This window comes from Passer domesticus, chromosome 1 (assembly GCF_036417665.1).
Source record: "Passer domesticus isolate bPasDom1 chromosome 1, bPasDom1.hap1, whole genome shotgun sequence".
In the NCBI taxonomy this organism is placed as follows: Eukaryota; Metazoa; Chordata; class Aves; order Passeriformes; family Passeridae; genus Passer; species Passer domesticus.
In genome coordinates, this window is record NC_087474.1 from 38,111,637 (window position 1) to 38,130,248 (window position 18,612).

The following is an 18,612-nucleotide window of genomic DNA, read 5'->3' on the forward strand; positions in this document are numbered from 1 at the left end:
TAATATAAATTGCTACCAAAAATAAATTTATTGCAAATGTTTATTTTGCTTGATTGCCTTTGATATGTGCATACTTTTTAGAGAACGGAGGAGTTGTCTGCAAGGAATTAGGCAAGTTACATAGTGAGGGAATTAGCCTCTGTTAGATCCCAGCCCTCAAGGCTCCAGCTCCCTCTCAGTAGAAGCCCTCGCCCCACATCTGGCTGCCAACTCTGTCTCCTGCTTTTCATTAGTGCTCCAGCCTAAGTTGCTAGAAAGAGCGAGTGTGTAATGCATCCTCTGCCTCTCCTCGGGACGGAGCAGGGTTTAATCCAAACGTGAAAAACGTTTACGGCCTGAAACAGTTTCTTTTTCCTCTTCTTTCTCTTTTGAGCAATCTATCTTTCGAGAGGTGTGTCGTGCAAAGGGAAAACTGAAAGGTGGGCGGCTAACAAGCGTGCAGGGAAAGTCGGAGCAAGTAGAGACGCAACGTACGAGGCGCTGCATTCATTTTTCCCTGTTTTTGCAGTGCTTGGCTGGCCCTGCCCTGGGTGAGAGACGGATTTGTTGACTCTGCAGCATGGGAAAGAGCCGACAACAGATTTACTACAGAGATGACTTAGCAGCCCCCTCTAAGTGTTATGAAAAGAGTTTAAAATGTTTATATTGGCCCCTCCGATGTACAATAAATTGTTATCCGAAACAATTGAGAATAAAGAAGGGAAAAGTCATAATTGCCTCTCAGGAAATGCAGAGGCTGTTTCGGCGCGCAGGAGCGAGAGGGCGTTGGGTTTCATTGACTTGGTCTGGCTGGAAAGCAGCCTGCCCCACAGGAAGGCCGTGCATTCCTGTCCTCTCGGTGAACCTGCCTGAAAGGAATACAGGAGTTATTGGGTAATCAAGGCTTGTCAGCACCTTGGTTATGCAGCGTGGTTCAATCCGATAATGTGAATGGAACCTGTAATAGCGCTGATGAAAAGCACGCCAGTTTGAAAGGGGCCTTGAATGATTTTTTTGTTCATTTTCTGTTTACATGTAACGTGTTATTGATGTCGTTGCCTTCTAATGTGCCTGCTTGTTTCATAGAAAAACTGGGAATTATTCATTATTTTTAAAGAAGAGGGAGAGAGAAAGAGAGAGGGAGAGGAAGGAGGAGTGAAAGAAAAGAACCCTGTTACGTGAAGAAAATTGCATTCGAATGCTGCGACTGAAACATATTGATTTTCTGGCACAGACTTTTTAGATTAAAAATGCCAATACTAAATCCTTTCATGACCTATAGTTCATATGAAGTTCACGTGTCATTTACTATTATTCTGGAAAAAGCAGAATCTTTAATGAAAACATAGTTTGAAGGAATGTCCTGCCATCCTGGCATTTGCATGCGATTGTAATAAGACTTGATTAAGAGCTAAACATGCTACTGAGGCGGAGGTTTAGGGTGTTTTTTGTAAATTGAAGTCCATATATCTTTTTTAATTGCTTGCTTGTCTTTGCCCTCATCTCGAGCTTTATATCTCATTTCTTTTCCTTTGTTTTTCTTTATTTTGCTCATTCTTTATGTTACGATAGGAGGCCAAAGAAACTCATTTTTCCCACTGCTAAGCACTAGGATCTTGCTTCAGATTTTATGGCATTCAAGGGATCAATGAGTCAAAATGCTATTTTGATCTGCAGTACAGCAAACATTTCTCGTATAAATTCCCAGAGATGACTGTGACTTCTCCAACTGTTTTTACCTCTTCTTAATAGAGACTTTAAAGGTACTGATGCCACGCTAGCGTCAGATTGGAAAATTTAAGGCCAAATCCCTGGCCCAGGTGATTTCAAACTGCTGGCTATTTCCTGCTGTTAACAGGGCTAAATTTCACTTACAATTTCTTTCAAGAGGCCTTCCTATTTGTAGGGGGAAGGCATTGCATTAGGAAGCTGCTGCGTATCTGCTGGCTTCAGCAAGAGCGCGTCAGGGACGCGTTCATCTCACTGTGCTGCCCTGGCATTTTGGCTCATGCAGGCTGGTCCACATTATACTTAATGCTGGCTTCTGGGTGGGAATTGCCTTCACAGAAGGGCTCTTTTGCATTTAATCCTAAAACCACACAACCCCGTATCACCCGTGGCTGTAGTCATTGGAATGAGCACAGGAGTGCATATTTATCGATGATATGGCTTCAGCGTGGCATGGGTCTGACTCAGGCAAGCAATCGAGCCCTTCCTTATTTAAAAAGGGGCAGAGGAAATCTGCGTGATAAACGTATTTACTTTTCCACAGGTTTGTTTGCCAGCAGCGCTGGCAGGAAGCGGCTGTTGGAATTCAGGCGGCCAGCTGCTTTGCTGGGGAGGCAGCGGGAAGGGCCTCGGCGCCCTGGGTCCTGGCAGGGATCTCCTATGGGAGAGCTGCCTTGCCCCAGCCTCCAGCACAGCCTGCTGGGGATAGGGAAACTGGCCTGTTGGCTGTGGGTCATCCACTCGAGAAGGGAGACCTTCTTCCTGTGCAGGGAAGGGGCACCACCCAGTGCCCTGGGAGTGGGCAGGGCTCTTTGGGTGCTGCAACTTCCAGGGCTGAATTTAGAGAGAACTTAATACCTTGAGGGCTTCTGTCTCTCTTTTAAAATATATGGCATTTTATGCCTAGGCAAGGTCAGTGTGTGGCCCTTTGTGAGCACTCCGTGTCACTAAACATCTATAATTGTCTTTATGTAGTTGAAACTGTGAGCTCTTTCCCGGTACCGCCTGTGCCATCCTGCCTCAGGGAGAGCATGGCTGCCTTGGCACACCTCACTGTGGGCAGGCTCGTCTCCTGTTTGCAGTCAGCACCGTGCTGACAATCCATGGCAGCAGCAGGACAGTGCCTGCCTGGCATGAGGTGTGGCTGGCACGACGTGGGACTGGCCTTTACTGGGTGACACATTCTGATCTGGAGTGCCATGGTGGCCACCAGCCTCTGACTGCCCTGGCCCCAGTCCGCATGGGCAGCCCTCACCCCTGAGTACAGCCCACACTTTCCCTGCCTTCAGTCAGAGCATCCCATGCTGCCTGGTTTTGTCACTGTTGCTTTCATCTCCCTCTTCCATTTGTTCCCTTGGGGAGGACCAAGAAGGAAGGACAGCCCCACTTGATCAGTTTATGCTCTTTCAATACACCCAGTAACACAGCAAGGTTTTTCTTGGCAGGACTCCAGTGGCTGCCATAACTCCTGAGTGATCAGATGTCCTCACTGTGCACCACTTTCCATTTTGGCATTGGAAAATAGTTTCCCCTTTGGAGATGTCAGATAGGGGTATCTTTCTGGCTGTAGCGCTGATGGAGGGGCAGTGCACAGCCCAGGATGTAAAGCAAGCAGTTCATCTGCATCTTGCCCCTGAGGCTCTGTCCTGCTTCAGCCAAAATTTTACAGTGACTTGGTTAGATACGCACCTCTCATGTCTCCTTTCTGTTCCTGTATCACATGTGGGTGAACGTGAGAGTCGTAGGAGCAATGCAAGGCCAAATTGGGATGGGAGAGTAGCTGCCTTTCTCAGCTGCTTGTTACACAGCTCTGCTGGACGCCTGTGGTGTAAGGTTATCACAGAGGTTTGAATTCTTCTAATGATATATACAGATTTTTGATGCTTGTTTATCAAAAAGAAAGTTATTTATTCAACAATGGATGTTGTACAAAATATTTACTTTCTCTCCCAAAACACACAGAGCTGGGTGCATTGTTCCTTTCTTGGTAGCACCACAGCAGCTCCCCTCAGTCAGAAACTCTGGAATAAAAACAAATAGGTCAGCTCACATTCAGTAGGAATTCGGAGCAACATTTAAACCAGAGCTGAGGTTTCTTGCATTCAGCACACTTTTCACTACTATGGCACTTGTGCTATGAAGTAAAATATGAACACAGATTTTGAAAAGCAAGCTTCTGCCTTACCTTGGTTAGGATATCCTTATTTGCCTGAATATATTTAATGATTTGGAGCCAAAACAAAATTTTATTTCGAATTTGTAGTGAATAATGTGTACATTTTCTCTTACTTCTGTGAAGTCTCATGAAAGGTGCTGGCATGGCAGCTAGAGACTGAAGCCTGTGTAGGTGCAGGGCAGGCAGCAGAAGTGCACCTTGGGCAGTGGTGGTTTGCCTATAAGTCTCCAGCTGGACCTGCTTCATTACTTCTAGAAACTGCACAAGGAGCTACACTCAAGATCCAGTCTTAATATTTGGCCTCCATGGGGAAAAAAAAAGGAAGTAAAGAAAGTGATGTAAATAGGCCTCTACAAAAAGCTCTAGAACAATTGGAAAAAGGAATTTCCAGTATACATGTTTGCAGATCTAGCTAATAAGCCTCTTAGGAAATTATTTAATAGTAGTTATTTTGGAATAATTACAGAAAATAATAGAAAACTAATAGTAATAAGTAAGAGCAGATACTCTGGTAGCAGTGAGCATTGAGTTCTTAAATGTAATTTCTGTTCCTGGGAAGACAAGGTACAGGCAATAAACACAGAAAAATATTTCAAGGATAATGGAATTTATGCAGCAAGCAACATGGTTTTATAAATACAAGGCAGCACATGTGAAGTTTGGGCATGAAATACATTTGTAGAGGTGATGCCTGAGAGCCCTCAGTATTTTCTCCTCTGCACCAGGCTGGTGGCAGGCATGTTCAGGAATCCCAGTGGTCTGAAGTGTGGAACCTTCCTGTAAAAAAACAATCGCTTTCTCTAGCATGTAGCTGTTTTTAATACTTGGCAGAGCACTAATTCTGAAAAATGTTAAACTGTTCGCAAGCATTTGAGATTGCTTCTTGGTCTGGGGCCAGAAAGTTACCAATGGCCCCTTTTGTGGGACTGTGCAGAGACATTGCGTCTGGAGGAGACAAACAGACTTTGCCCTTTGTTATTGTTCAGCCCAAAGCTGAAAGCACCAGTAAGGTCTGGACATGTTATGGAAATTTTATCAAAACTGTTAAAAGAGGTTGGAGGGACTCTGAGGAACATACAAGGAATCCAAACCGATTAATCAGAGAGCTAGAAAGGAAGAGCACTATTTAAAAAGCATAAGTAGGGTGTAATACACCAGGAAAATATGGGAAATTTTCACATGATGGAAAGATAACATAACCAGTAATAATGGAATCATAATATTTTAGTAGACACTGGTTTATAAGCGTAACATGCCCTTCTCCATAGATAGGGCATGTTAAACTATCTGTAGAGAGGAGGTTCTGATTTTCCTCTGTTACTTGTTTATTCCAGGACAGTTATCATCCTCCCTAAATTTTATTTAAAGTTCACAGCAGTCTATGCAGCTAGTGCAGTTTTAGGTTAAGCATATTTTATCCATAATTGCTATATTTGGTTCTCAAGTTATTATTGTAGTTCCTTGGGGTACATTTAAATCCACCTTATTGTAATAGATTATGGAATATAGTGGCTAATGTGTCTAATGTAAAATAAATGACTATAATGATTTATGATCCAGCACTTCAGTTTTATTGAACATAAGGATCATTGTACTAAAATGGATGGTGTATTGCTGGTTTAGCATAAAATACCGAATAACATATTCAAGGAAATGAATGGATTGGCCAGTTCATAATATTCTGCCCCTTCAGCTGAGAGGTCTTTAATAAGCAAGAGTGTCATTACACTTGAAAATGTATGTGTAGGTAATCCATTACCCAGAACAATGACAGTGATCGGATGAAGCTCTTATTAAAGAAGGGCCCTCCTTACAGGGAAATACAGAGCACTTCCCTGCCTGTGGGAAGCTGTGTTGTGTGTCTGTATGTTTCTGGTTTGGTTAAAGTGGTTAAAGCAGTCTTTAGTGTTGTTGAATTTAAAAATTGCAGGTTTGAGGTGGGGGCTATAAAGTGCTTTTAAAGATGCAAAGCAATGACAGTAGGCTCTGGTGTGCTTGGGCTCTTGCTGAGGTGCAGGTTTGGTGGTTGTACCTATAAGTCACATTTTTCAGCTTTTCATTTTTAACTCACTTGAGGGCCAATACAAATTACACCTTTGCAGGCACCTTACTTCTGTTTACATCGAGCTTTGGCAGTATTGTCTCCTACTAAATGTCAGGAAGATTGATGGATGTCACAAAGGGTGATACTGGGAGTATTGCTGGGACAGCTTGCCTTGGTGCCACCAGCAATTCTTGCTTTTGGACAATCACAGCCAGCAATGTCCCAGCTTAAACCCTTGACTTCCTGGGGTTTAGCTTCAACTCTTTCACTCTTTGACCTCAAAAAGGAAGTTTTTTATTAGTAAGAGGCAAAATTAATGGGAGTCATAACACAGACCAAATATTTGAAATTTTATCTGTCTATTAAAGCATCTCTTTAAGGAAACAAAGCTAAAAATATGGAAAAAATGCAAAGAACAGAGATGATGCTTTAAAATACATATTCAAAGGTGTTAGAGGAATGCATATGATTGTTTATTTTATTTTCACATTTTCCTACAATCAGAATAGAATATCAGGTGGTAAAAGACTAGCTTCCAGGAGTGTGCTTATAATAATTTGTAGTAAAAGTCACATTTTGTTATGTAATGGAGAGAGGAAAAAAATAATAGGTTTTGGGGATGTTATCCTAGAATAACACCACATCCATTTTCTTAATAGTGCTTGGATTAAGCCGAGAGACACAAACTATTAAAAAAGCATATTTGCATTCATTATACCCATTGTAAAAATGAATAAAGAATTCCTCTTGATATAATTACAGCTTAAACTATTAAAATAAACATGATCAAAGTCCTGTAGTTTTGTTACAACACTTGCAGACAAGTCATCTCCCCATTTAAACAAGACCTCACCAGCATTTATGTGGGAAGGAGTTTGTTGCTGTTTTGTCATCTATTACTAGCTTTTCCTGTCAGTGAGCACATCCTTTGGCAGACATGCAGGGAGAGTTTTAAAACAATTCAAAACAATTTTAATTCAAAATTATTTTGGCAAAAACCGAAGCACCTACAGTTGCAGCACATCTTCAAAATTCTTTTGTATTCAAAAACGTTTGGGCTGGCTTTGACATGTAATTGGATCTTGTTTCATAGTTGAGCCATTTCAGGTTTTTATTTTCTTACATCTTAGTGTTTTAAGTAGATCAGTCATACCAGTATGGTCAGAAAATCCTAAACTAGCTGCAGCTGTGCTTCTAATGCAGGCACAAATTTCACCTATTGCCATGGTGGGCTGATCTGGCTTCTTCTAGTCTTAATTCATACATATATAGCTTTGGTGGTTACAAAGTTAGTGACACTACTGAAGCCCGTCATCAGTTTCCTTGCTGCCTTAAACTTCCAGATGGTAAGGTGTAGGTTTTGAAGAAGTTGGAGAATATTTTGGCTCTTTGTTGACTCCAAGCTCAAGTTTCTTCTCAGCATCATTGCAGTACGATAGCGTGTGAGCCTCTGTTTTATTGGCCTAGGTTGGCTTGGGCAGAGGTACCTACAGAGCTCCTAGACTAAGCATGTTGGAGCAGCATCCCTCTGCCTGCTGGTGCGTGGCTGTGCTGCAGCTCACATCCCCAGTGGGGTGGTGAAGCAGCCTCTTGCTGGCCTTGTCACGTGCTACAGCTGCTGTCACCTCATGGGGACATCTGCAACATGGTGACTAAGGCCACATGTGCTTATGCAGGATGATGCCCAGAGCTGCTGCCATGCTGGCTGTGCCCCTACTGATTCCTGGGAGGTGAGTGAGGTGGCACTGCTGGGATGTGGCTGCTGAGGGACAGTAGGGCCCCAGCTCACGCCAATTCCCCCTGGGTTTCAGCACAGGCCTGTCCCACAGTGAGAGTGCAGATGTGCTTTATCACCTATCCCTGCATGCAACCCCCCTGCCCATTGCCAGGACCCATCATGGAGAAGAATAACTCAGTCTCTGAAGCGGAATTATGACTCTCCCTGTTTCTGAAAGCCCTTTGAGTCTTTCCTTTGCCATGGACATCTGGTTTTCACATCACAGTTACTTCAGCCCATAAGCTTCCACAAGAATTTTAAATAAAATATCACTACTAACCAGATCCATGGGGGAAAGCAGTGGCTTTGCTCACAAATAGGCACATTGTTGAGACTGGAGAAAAAGGGGGCTCTTTCATTCACACTGGGTTACATCACTGAGCGCCAGCCAAATGGTGGAAAATAGTGAGAGCTGTTATAGGAACAAGTTTATGTGCTGCAAATGCAGGAAACATCATTGCTAATGGTGCACATCTGATGTGTATTCAGACCTTGGCTGCAGCATTTCAGGAGTAGGAGATGGGCCAAGTGATGGCCTGGGCACTGTGGGCATCACATCACAGGAAGGTGGTGATGGCCTTCAGGCATGGCAGGAGGTCTTGTGGGTTAAAAAGAGGCTTTCCTGTACCTCTGTAAAGGCATATGTGAATGTCTGGATTCATCTCACCCAGTTTTAGACACCTCTAAAACTCATCCACTAACTCGTTACTGTAAGCCCCCTTGACAGGCAGTGAACAAGCACTTCCAGAGCGACTGTCTAGACAGGATGATACTGAGGTATGCTTATAAATACCTACTAAATGTAGAAAAAGCCTTGATTGACTAACTGAGAACTAGACATCTAACTTCTAGATGCTGAAATTAAGCCAGATACCGTCTCTTCTTTTAGCTCTCCTTGTGCTTTTTTGTGTGTGTCTTACAAGTCTCGGTAAGTGTGTGCAGAATAAATGAAAAGGTCTGTAACTGCCTCTGCACATATTTATGATTTTAAAATAGTAACAAGGTCCTGCCATAGGAAAATTTTGTTAAATCCCTGCTTAGTGAAGATCAGTGACAGCCTAAGCACATATGTTTCCAGATACATATATATATGCATATCTATCTATCTATCTATAAAACCCCCCACGTCTTTATGTTTTTGTAAGAAAATGTTCCTGTTAGCATGATTTGCTGAATGCATTCTACATTTATTCTTCTGAATGAGGACAATAAAAAAATAGACATTAAGAAACAAAATAGACACTTTCTGATGCAGGAGAAACTTAAGCACCCCAAGGTTTCTGAAAGGATGAGGAACATTCTCCTGTATCTGAACGTGGACACCGTACTTAGATGTAGGATTTTTCGTATCAGAAAGACTTTTACACTGTATAGAATCAGCATAAAAACGGAAAATAAATTTAGTGACTTACTGTTTGCATTAAACATGAGATCATTTCTGTGGTGTGTACATCCAGCCTTTTTGAAATTGAGTAAGATTTATGCACTTTTTGTTACAGAACATGCATTTGACTGTGTCTGATGATATAGGATATTCCTGCCAAGTGCTCAGTTTTTCTTCACCATGCTTACATGGTTTGTGTATGTATGTGCAATGATATGTGTGAGTTATGTGCTCTTTTTTGTTTAAAACCATGTATACATACATACATATATATATATATATATATATATACATGTCCACACCTATCTGTCTGTGTGCGCAGAGCATATAGAAAGGTGAGGATTATTGTCTCATTTCCAGTTTCCAGGTTGGTTTTGTTCCTCTCAACATTTAGGAACCATCTGTTTCTGCAACATAAAATATTGTCACTGAGTGGGGACTGCACTGGCCACGTGCTGCCAAGAACTACCTTCCCTCTCTAATTTCTGTGGAAAGAGGTCACACCTCTTCTGATATCTTGTCCTGGTAGCACTCCTGCTCCATCACCCGCTGGCCGCAGAGGGACAGAGCGTCAGGGAACTTTGTTGCTCTGAGCTCAGCTTGCTCACTCTGCTCTTTGCTATCACTTGCTGGTACTTAATTATTTAAATGACAATTTCACAATATCAACTGGATTTTGTAAAGTTACACACAGAAATTTCCCAGATTCTCCCACTCAGCATTGGCTGCAGTTTTTGCTTTGGCATTTGGGTTTTTTTTCAGACCAATGCATTTCCCACCATGCTCAGACCAGGCAAGTAAATCCTACATTATGCAGTATGCATGGTCAAAAATCCCTCACAGGTTCAGAGGGCAGAAGAGAGTTGCATCTGTCCATAGTGCTTTTCTCTTCTATGTGGCCTTATTTGAGGCTGGTAGGGCGTTCAACTTGGTTAACAAATAGAAAACCCAGCCTGATATTTTCCAGGCTGTGGAGCCCAGTGTGTAGATGGAGTTAAACAGTTTCACATTCCTGAAGAGAAGAAGAATGTTTTCACAGTGGAATTTGCTCTGTGTGAATTACAGGAGTTTATTTTTTCAGGATGAACTCCTTGGACAGATTTTTTTTTTTGTTTGCTTCTTTTTTTAAAGAGGAGATGACATGCAATGAAAACATCTACTGTAGTAACTAATGGCATTGTTATTAAGGCTTGATTGGGAAAATTTGGGTTAAAAAGTCCATGTGCTGTTGAGGAGGGACAGGAAAAAACATGTTGCAGTACTTTCTCCTCATTTCTGTGTGCAAGGTAAGCTGTGGTAAGCTCACACAGTTGTGCTGTGTGTTGGTTGCTGCCAGATATTTCCTATTGGTATTTCCTGGGGAGCGATGATGCTGCTTGGGGCACATCTCTGACCAAACATGCCTGTTACTGAGGCTCTGCCAGTGGAGAGATTCTGTGTCACTGAGGTTCCTGAAATGCTTTTTCCAAGCAGGGTTTACTTTGGTTTTAAAAATAGGACAAGAAGCGCTACATGAAGCTAAATATTAATTTTGTTGCTTTTCTGGCAAGAAGGCCAAGGAAGCAGAGGGAGTTGTACTATTCCATCATGCAACATTAGCTGCATGTCACATGACCACGTGTGGAGGGAATTTTTATTATCTTTTAATTTGAGCTATAAGGGTAGGATTGAGTTTTGCCCTTAGACAAGTTTTCTAGGCTCCCCGTGGGTCTCAGTGGGAGGTTTGTGTGCTCATCCATGGGCAGAAATCACTTACAGTTTCCACACACAGACATGCTCCTGTGAGGTCCCTCACTTGAGCCATGAGGACTGGTCTTATCTCACAGCATCTTTTGCAGAGGAATTAATCAGCCTGATCTCTGCCACACCATACACACAGATGCATGCCAAAAAGCAGCTGATAGGAAATAACCTGTTGTCCCAGTTAAAAGGTTCATGTATTCATGCTGAAGTTCTGTTTGGGTTGACACATCCTGAGAGATGGTATTAATCTGATACATGCCACTGATGTCTTGGGGATGAGTGGTCACTCAGAAAGACCTCAATTCCCTTGGTCAAAGAAGCTGGAAACTTGTTAGTGGCACAAGCTCCAGTTCTGGTGCCTTGGATCACCCACAGGAGGACTTTCTCCTTTCATATATGGTTGCCAGACAGCTGGGAGATAAGAAGAGTAGGACGGGACCAAGAAACAGCAGCAACATGTGGGAGCCAGGGACTACTCTGAACTTGTGTAAGAAATGGTGTGCTGTCCTCTGCCAGGGATGGCAAAGGTGACAACAGCTCTGGGCCACAGAATCAGTTTTTGAGCTCATCTTAGCAATATAGACACTTTGTAGATGTTCCATCTGCTTTTCTACTCAGGGAGAAGTATAGGAGAGCTTCTTGACCTTCTTCTGAAAGAAGAAAAATCTTTGAAGGAAATAAGCTTCAATGAACTTTAAAAGGATTTCAGGAAGTCCTTCTTTAGGGATTTGTGTATCGCATGTGGAATTATCCTGTGTATTTCACTGCTGTGCTGCAGTGAAGGATTTCATATGCCATCTTTATAACCAGACCAATATAGTGCTTACATTGACAGAAAAAGTGAGTTATATTCTGCATCATCATCTCTTCCACATTAAACCTAATATGAATTTCAAGGCAATGGCAGAAAAAGTAGAGTTGTAAGCAACCCCCTCTGTCTTTTCCTAGTTTTTTACATCCAGAATGTGACATGACCTCTCCTAGATACACAAAAATAAAATTAATGAATCACAGAGGTTCTGTGAGAAAAGCTTTGATCTACAGAGGCAACATAATATGGATTTTGGATTTTGCTGTATTAGACATTAAAACACAGTCCTAATCAGAAACCTTAATCAAAAAGCTTATGGTGAATATTAGCTTCTATTCCAGAGTAGCAAATGCTTTACATTTCATCATAGAATCAAATGATCCATAGAAGCTATTTTTTTAACATGCTGTATTTTCACTAGGTTAGGTTATTTTATATGCATAACTTGATAACAGCCTGTTTCGTAAATGCACTGTCTAGAGGTAGTGATTTTTTTTAAAGCAAAACCAAGAAGTGGGCTCAGCACTTTCTACTTGTTCAAACTGGAACAATTGGGATTTTATGCAGTAGAGGACTGGAAGTGTGTTGTGCAACTGGAGAACGAGTGTCAGCTCAAAGAAGACATGGAGAGGGGAGGCTGAAGGAGCCCTGTGTGTTTAGTCTAGGCTGTGCAGGCTGGGCAGTGACACGGTGTATCTGAGTACCCCAGAGGGGAATGCTGCTAGAGGTGAAGGTGTTTAGTTACACCTAGAGGACAGTGTGTGCACCAGAGTATTGTGGGAATGCACAGGTCTGAAAATGAATGCAGTTTGTAGAGGAAAGTTTGTTGGCCAGCAGAGGAGGGAGGTTCCAGAGCAGCCTCCCAAAATCAGCAGCAGGGACATAAGGTGATGTCCCTTGTGTTTTGTGAGTGGACTTCAATAATCCAGATTTGTGGAAAGATGCTAATTGGAGTCTATAAACTGGCATGTCCTCTACCTTCCTGCAAATCCACAAATCCTTTGAAGATTCACTTGATTATGGCACATGCAAACTTGTAAGTTTTTTTTTCACTTCAGACTTAAAGTTCACTGAAAGAAGCAAAGTCATTGATATGTGCTATTTTTGAGGAGTATGCTAGTCTTTCCTCCACAAATAGGAGGAGGAGGAGGCACAGATGGTGGGGGGAGGTGCCTTCTGCTCACTGCCACTAACAAGGCAGCGTAGGTGAGGGCATCTGTGTGTTAAATCCACATTTATGTGCCAGTGATGGACACTTCCTGTTGCTACCACCTTTCTTCGGAGAGACTGTGGTCCTTCATGGCTTGGGATTGATTTGTTCTTTGGTAGGTTGCACACAACACTCATAAGACTGAAGGATTCTCCTAACCATTTGAGTAGCCCAAGTGTCATTTATGAAGGTGTAATTGGTCCACCACAGCATGCCCATATTTTCCAGGGACATGAAGATACATGCAGGCATACTCATTAATATCCTTTTCTTTGTGTTTCCGTGTGATTTTTCTGAACTGAACTGAATGGCCTGAATTATGGTACTCATAAGGTTAATGTTAGTACTGTGATGATGGAAGTATTTTGTTTTTTCCTTTCTGTTCAGGGAGGGAGAAAAAACACTCAAGCCTTATTAAATCACTCATGGGCCTGGTGTTAGCATGTCTCACCCCTGTGTATTGTAGTGTTCCCAGGGCTGTAGGTAGAAGAAAGCACCATAAGCAACATCCAAATGGTCTGGCCCAAACTGCATATGTGGGGATGCACGGAAGAGTAAAGAAGCATTTTGACAAATGTGGTATCACTAAAGGGTCTCAGATTTTAGGGATAAAAATCTCACTTTTAAAAATGAAAGGTATGTTCAGTAATTTTGGTTAGGGAACCAGGCAACTCATGCAAATAGAAATATATTCTTTTTAATACAAGAAACTGTCCAAGGATCCTTTGGTGATGCAATGTGGTGTACTGTTCAGACTATGCAGTGAATCCTGGTTTTGGTGCATGTTTCTGCCATCAGAAAGTGCTGCAGAACATTTGGCTGTGTCACCATGGGCTAAGAAGTGTCTCTGTTCCCATGACTGGACAAATAACAGAGTTTTCAGAGTCAACAGAAGCTGCATCATACAGACATAAGGTGGACATCTAGAGATGGGCTATGAAAAACACAGGCAGAATGAAAGGAGGTGTGAAATTCTGCAGAACAGTAAGGATGCAACATGCCAGGTACCATTGCAATTGCAGGGCAATGTTTTATGATGGGGGCTATTTTACTGCATAACGGATGAGAATGTGGGAATTAGGGAACATTGTGACAGATTGATTGATTTTGATTGCATATGCCAAAAATACTGGATAAAAAATCAGACTGTGGTTTCTACCCAAATGTTTCATGAGTTCCAGTAATTTACATCGTTTCATAAAGAGCAGGGGAAATAAAGAGACTCTCAAATGCACAGTAATTCTGAGGTAATCTGAATGGTATAAAAATAATAAGCAAAAATGTGTAGGGGTACAACACTAACCATATTTGTTCTCAGCCATATCTGCAGAGAGTGTATGGCAATTTTCAAAGCAGGCAGACAGCTACCAACATTTTTCTTCAAAAGGGCAGAATTTGACTTTTACCCTTTACCAGAGCATTGAGTCGCCTGTCTGAGGAATCTTCATTTTTCCTGCAATCAGAAGGGGCACTGTGTGGCCTAATGTTGATGTCATTTCTCAGCTGAAGCCGGTTCTAAAATATCAGGGCCCAGACAACTTTATAGCAGCAGAGCAAATGAAAATACCTAGTTCTGTTTATAACTTCTCAACCGTATTCACACTTTGGATGCCAGATTTTACAAATAATTTCTAGATACTGCAAGAAAAACATTCTCTGTAAAGGTCAAACACTGGACAAAGCCTGTTTGGCATCATATGCGTGATTCCATACGTTCACATGTACGGTGACCCAAATTTAACCTTGGCCAAAGATAGTAAAGCACTGTCAGAGTCAGTACTTGCACAAGGATTGCCTTTGACATGGTATTTCCTAGATCATTGCAACCTATGGGAGCTGCTAATTATCTGTGGATAACCAGAAAGGTAATACCTGTAATTTCCTTATCACCCCAGGCTGTCTACTCACAGTTGCAGTGTGTTAGTATGGGATGCCAGTATTGTGCAATGTGGGTAAAATCCACAGTGACAAATGACTTATGAGCCATTTTCAAGGTGACATTTTGATCAGGGAGCTTGTGCCAAGTGTTTTCTATTAAGCATTTCATTTCACTGCATGGTTAATCAGCAAAAGATTCCTCCAAAAATCCATTATGTCATATGTCATATGTAATATGTCAGGACCATTTCTCCTTGCTCAGAATGAAGGAGGGACAACAAATGCTTGAAAACCAGCAAATCTTATTTCTGCTTAAAAGTTTAAAAAAAGGCAAAATAAACATGTAGCTTTGCTTCTGACCTTGTTTGAAAGCTATCTAGATGAGAAACCAAAAATGTGAAGGTTTACACAGCTTGATATGTTATTCATTATGCAAATACTTTCAAAAGCAATGCTACCCTGTGTAGAGTTATGATATTTGATAAAATCAGTATTAACTATGTGTGTCTTTTGAAGTTGTAATAAGTCTGGGTCATTTTATATGACTGCAAAGACCTCTTGGAATACAGATCAAATCCCCAGCATGTTTTCCTTTCTTAGCAAACCCTTTTCTACATCTAGAAGGCTCAAGTACTAAGACAACCCGCAAGCTTGTATCAGAATTGGTCTTTCTTTTTCCTTTCTGTAAATGAGAAATGAATTTTATACACACTTACCAACAATATGTTTCTCTTTTAAGTCAGGGTCAGCATAGATTCAGTTTTAAATGTGATTGAACCTTGTTCTTGACTAGTTGATTCTGACAGGGCTACACATGTATCTTGTTTACTTAAGGCAGGAGGTAGTCTGAAACTCGGTTTCCTCTTACTGACCATCGCAGTAAGATGTCTAAATGGTTTCCAATTTGCCAGCTTTTAGCTCAGGCTGAACTCCTTTGAAATCTTCAAGGACTGTACAATCCATAGATTCATTTACAGTCCTCACTTCTGGTTTGAATGCCAATAACTGTGAAGTAACAAACAGCTGGGCAGACTGGCAAAGCACCCTTGTGAAATGGGCACACAAAATACTCTGTTTTAAGCCTCACCCATCCTGCTGTGTGGTAACTGCCCCAAAAGGGCAAAAAGTGTGTATGTCTCTTCTACTTCAGATAATCCCAGTTAGATACTTAGCAGTTTTTTTGGACTATCAATTAGGAGTACCAAAATAGGAATAATTTCTTAATGTCCTTCTGTGCCCCAAGTAAAAAAATAGACATCACATGCTATAGGAAACAAGTATCTGCCATAAACACTTCCCCTACCACCCTGTTCTTCACTTGGACAGCTGAAAGTCGAAAAATCAAGAAGTATGCAAATCCTTTGTACAAAAGGTATAATGCTAAAGATTTCTTTTGATTCTCTTTGAACTATGAATTGTTTTCAGCCTGAGAACCACCAGTAAATGATTTGAAACAGTTTTACAATTCTCCTTCCAGACAAGGAATGGTGGGGCTCTGGTCTAGTGGAAGGTTCCCTGATCATGACAGAAGGCTTGGAACTAGACAATCTTTGCAATCTCTTCCAACCCAAACCATTCTGTGGATCTATGATGCTGTGCCACATGAACTCCATGAGACCCTGATTCTGTAGGGAGGATCTATTACAGAATTCCTTATTTTCTCCTGTGGGATGAGGTTTACTTTGACATCAAAACAAATGGGTGAACAATCACCATGGTCAGTGTGTCCATTTATATTATAACCAGCCCTTTTCCTGAACCCTTGTCAGAAATTTCTTTCAGTGAAGGCTTTGCTGGTTAGACTCAGTTTGTAGTGAAGCTTCTGCTTCTCAGTGTTTATTCATTCTGAAGAGGCTCAACTAGTGCATGGGATCTCTCCTACAGGGCATGGAACTGCCTTTTTGCAGTATCCTACCTCTTCCCACTGAAACCCCTTTCTGTACCATTCCCTGAAAATGGCCTGTAACACAGTCCCTATGTCTTTGCTTTTTGAGGAAATAGACCCTATTGAGCAATATCCTCAGCTAGAAATTCACATTCAGATTTTGCTCCCTTTGCTTTGCCATTGAAAAGAAGAGCATTACTGTCTTAAGGTCTCCAGTAATGAAGAATAAAGACCAGGGGTAGAAGTCGCAGGGGCTGGCTGGCCTAGGACATCTGGAAAAGTAGAAACAGGTGAAAAACTTCAAAAGCCCATTAAAAAAGTATGTAACTTATTACTTCTCTATCAGCTGGAAAAGGCAGACTGACCAGGTGTATTTGTGCAGGTTGTATTGTCCTGACTCTGGCTTTAAGCTGGGAGGATTGTGGGCAAAACTGCACCACAGCAGAGAGAGATACCTATGGACAGGACTGTTCTTATCAAGAAAATCCTTATTGCAGTTGTGCTTATTTGAGAGACTTTGTTGACAGTCTTTGTGGAGCTGGTTTGGAGTGATTTGGAGCACAGGCTGGGGCATAGCAGCTGCTATAAGAAACCTTATACAAACCCTTAAGATTCATAGAAATAGTGTCCAGATTTTTATTGAAGAAATAAAAGTATCAGTTGAATACCAAATAGGAAAGGGGCAGGAGGACAGTGGCTAGCAGGGAGGAAATTCAGTGGGACTTTTTTTTGTTCTCTTGTAACTGTTTTTTACCTACCAACGAAAATGCCTATAGTACATGTCCTCTTGTTATGCGAATTACCCTAAACAATGCATTCATACTCTAATAATTTGTTTCTTCCTCATAAATGAAGGCACATTTATGTTTTCATGCTTTGATAAAGCCATTACTGGTTTGGTTTTCTTTGCAAAACCTCTTGCTAAGGTACCTTAATTGATGCAGGTGATAATACTGTCTGAGCCTGGCAGGGTGAATTGGAAATCTTGCCACAGTTTGTGCAAGTAAGTAGCAATTCACCTTCCTCCCTACTGGGCAGTAAGTAGGAAAACATACACTCACATATACCAAAATGTTCTTTCTGTAATATCCTCGTCTCTGGTCCCAAGGATAAGATTTGTTTGTTTCCAGATATGTTCCTGTGCTACTCATAAAAACACTGTCAGAGCAGTATTTGTATGATACATTTGACAGGAACAAATACTGGGCATACTTGATCCATTTAATCTGAGGCTGACTTGGGCAGTGCTGTGCCCTCAAAATCCCTGATCGCTTTAGGAGATGCCAGGAAAAAAAACCCCAAAATGTTGGCAGTATAGGCAGTTGTGTTTGAAGTTTGGAGATGCCATTTCAGCAAGAAGAATGAGAGACACGTTACTCTAAGAAGGAAAAGTGAGTGGTTGTTGAGAAGGCAAAATAAAAGAAAACAGGGAATTGAGGACCTGCTCTGTGTATATGATGATGGATTATTACTGCTTTTTCTGGCTATGAGCAAGACTTTTCCCAAGTGTGGGGGAGAGTGGGGAGTGAGCAGTTTGACAGGGCAGTAAGATCACTTAACAGTAGCGAAGAGATTCTCAGTTAGCTTTGCCAGACAAGGATAAAATAAGTGGTATGGCTAGGTACAAACCTCTTTTTACTAGATCAAATGTCAGTGAGCTACTCTTTTATTATTTGTAAATCAACATAAAAGTGTAAGGACATTTACTGCATTGACCAATGCTTCTCATAAAATGGTATAGGCTGAAGTACGTGAGGACTGTGCCACCAGCACAAGACTCTAGGTATGAAGAGAACAGATGGATGTATCAGTGCTCATGTCCTTCCTTAGGGGAAAATATGATGTCCTCATTAGGTTATTGCTATCTATATTTCTTAATTACAGTATACTCATTATATAGGTTGTTATTACTGACCATTTATACAAGAATATATTTGAAGCAGTGTTAATCTTTCAGACATGTACATTTTGAATTCAGTAAGCTAGTTTTGATTTCT

General features: G+C 41.5%; 1 protein-coding gene across 8 annotated transcripts in view; it reads left to right on the top strand.

Moving 5' to 3' along the window:
- Nucleotides 1–18,612, top strand: part of RARB (retinoic acid receptor beta) — a 320,192-nt gene that overhangs the window by 182,008 nt on the left and 119,572 nt on the right. The window lies entirely within an intron of this gene.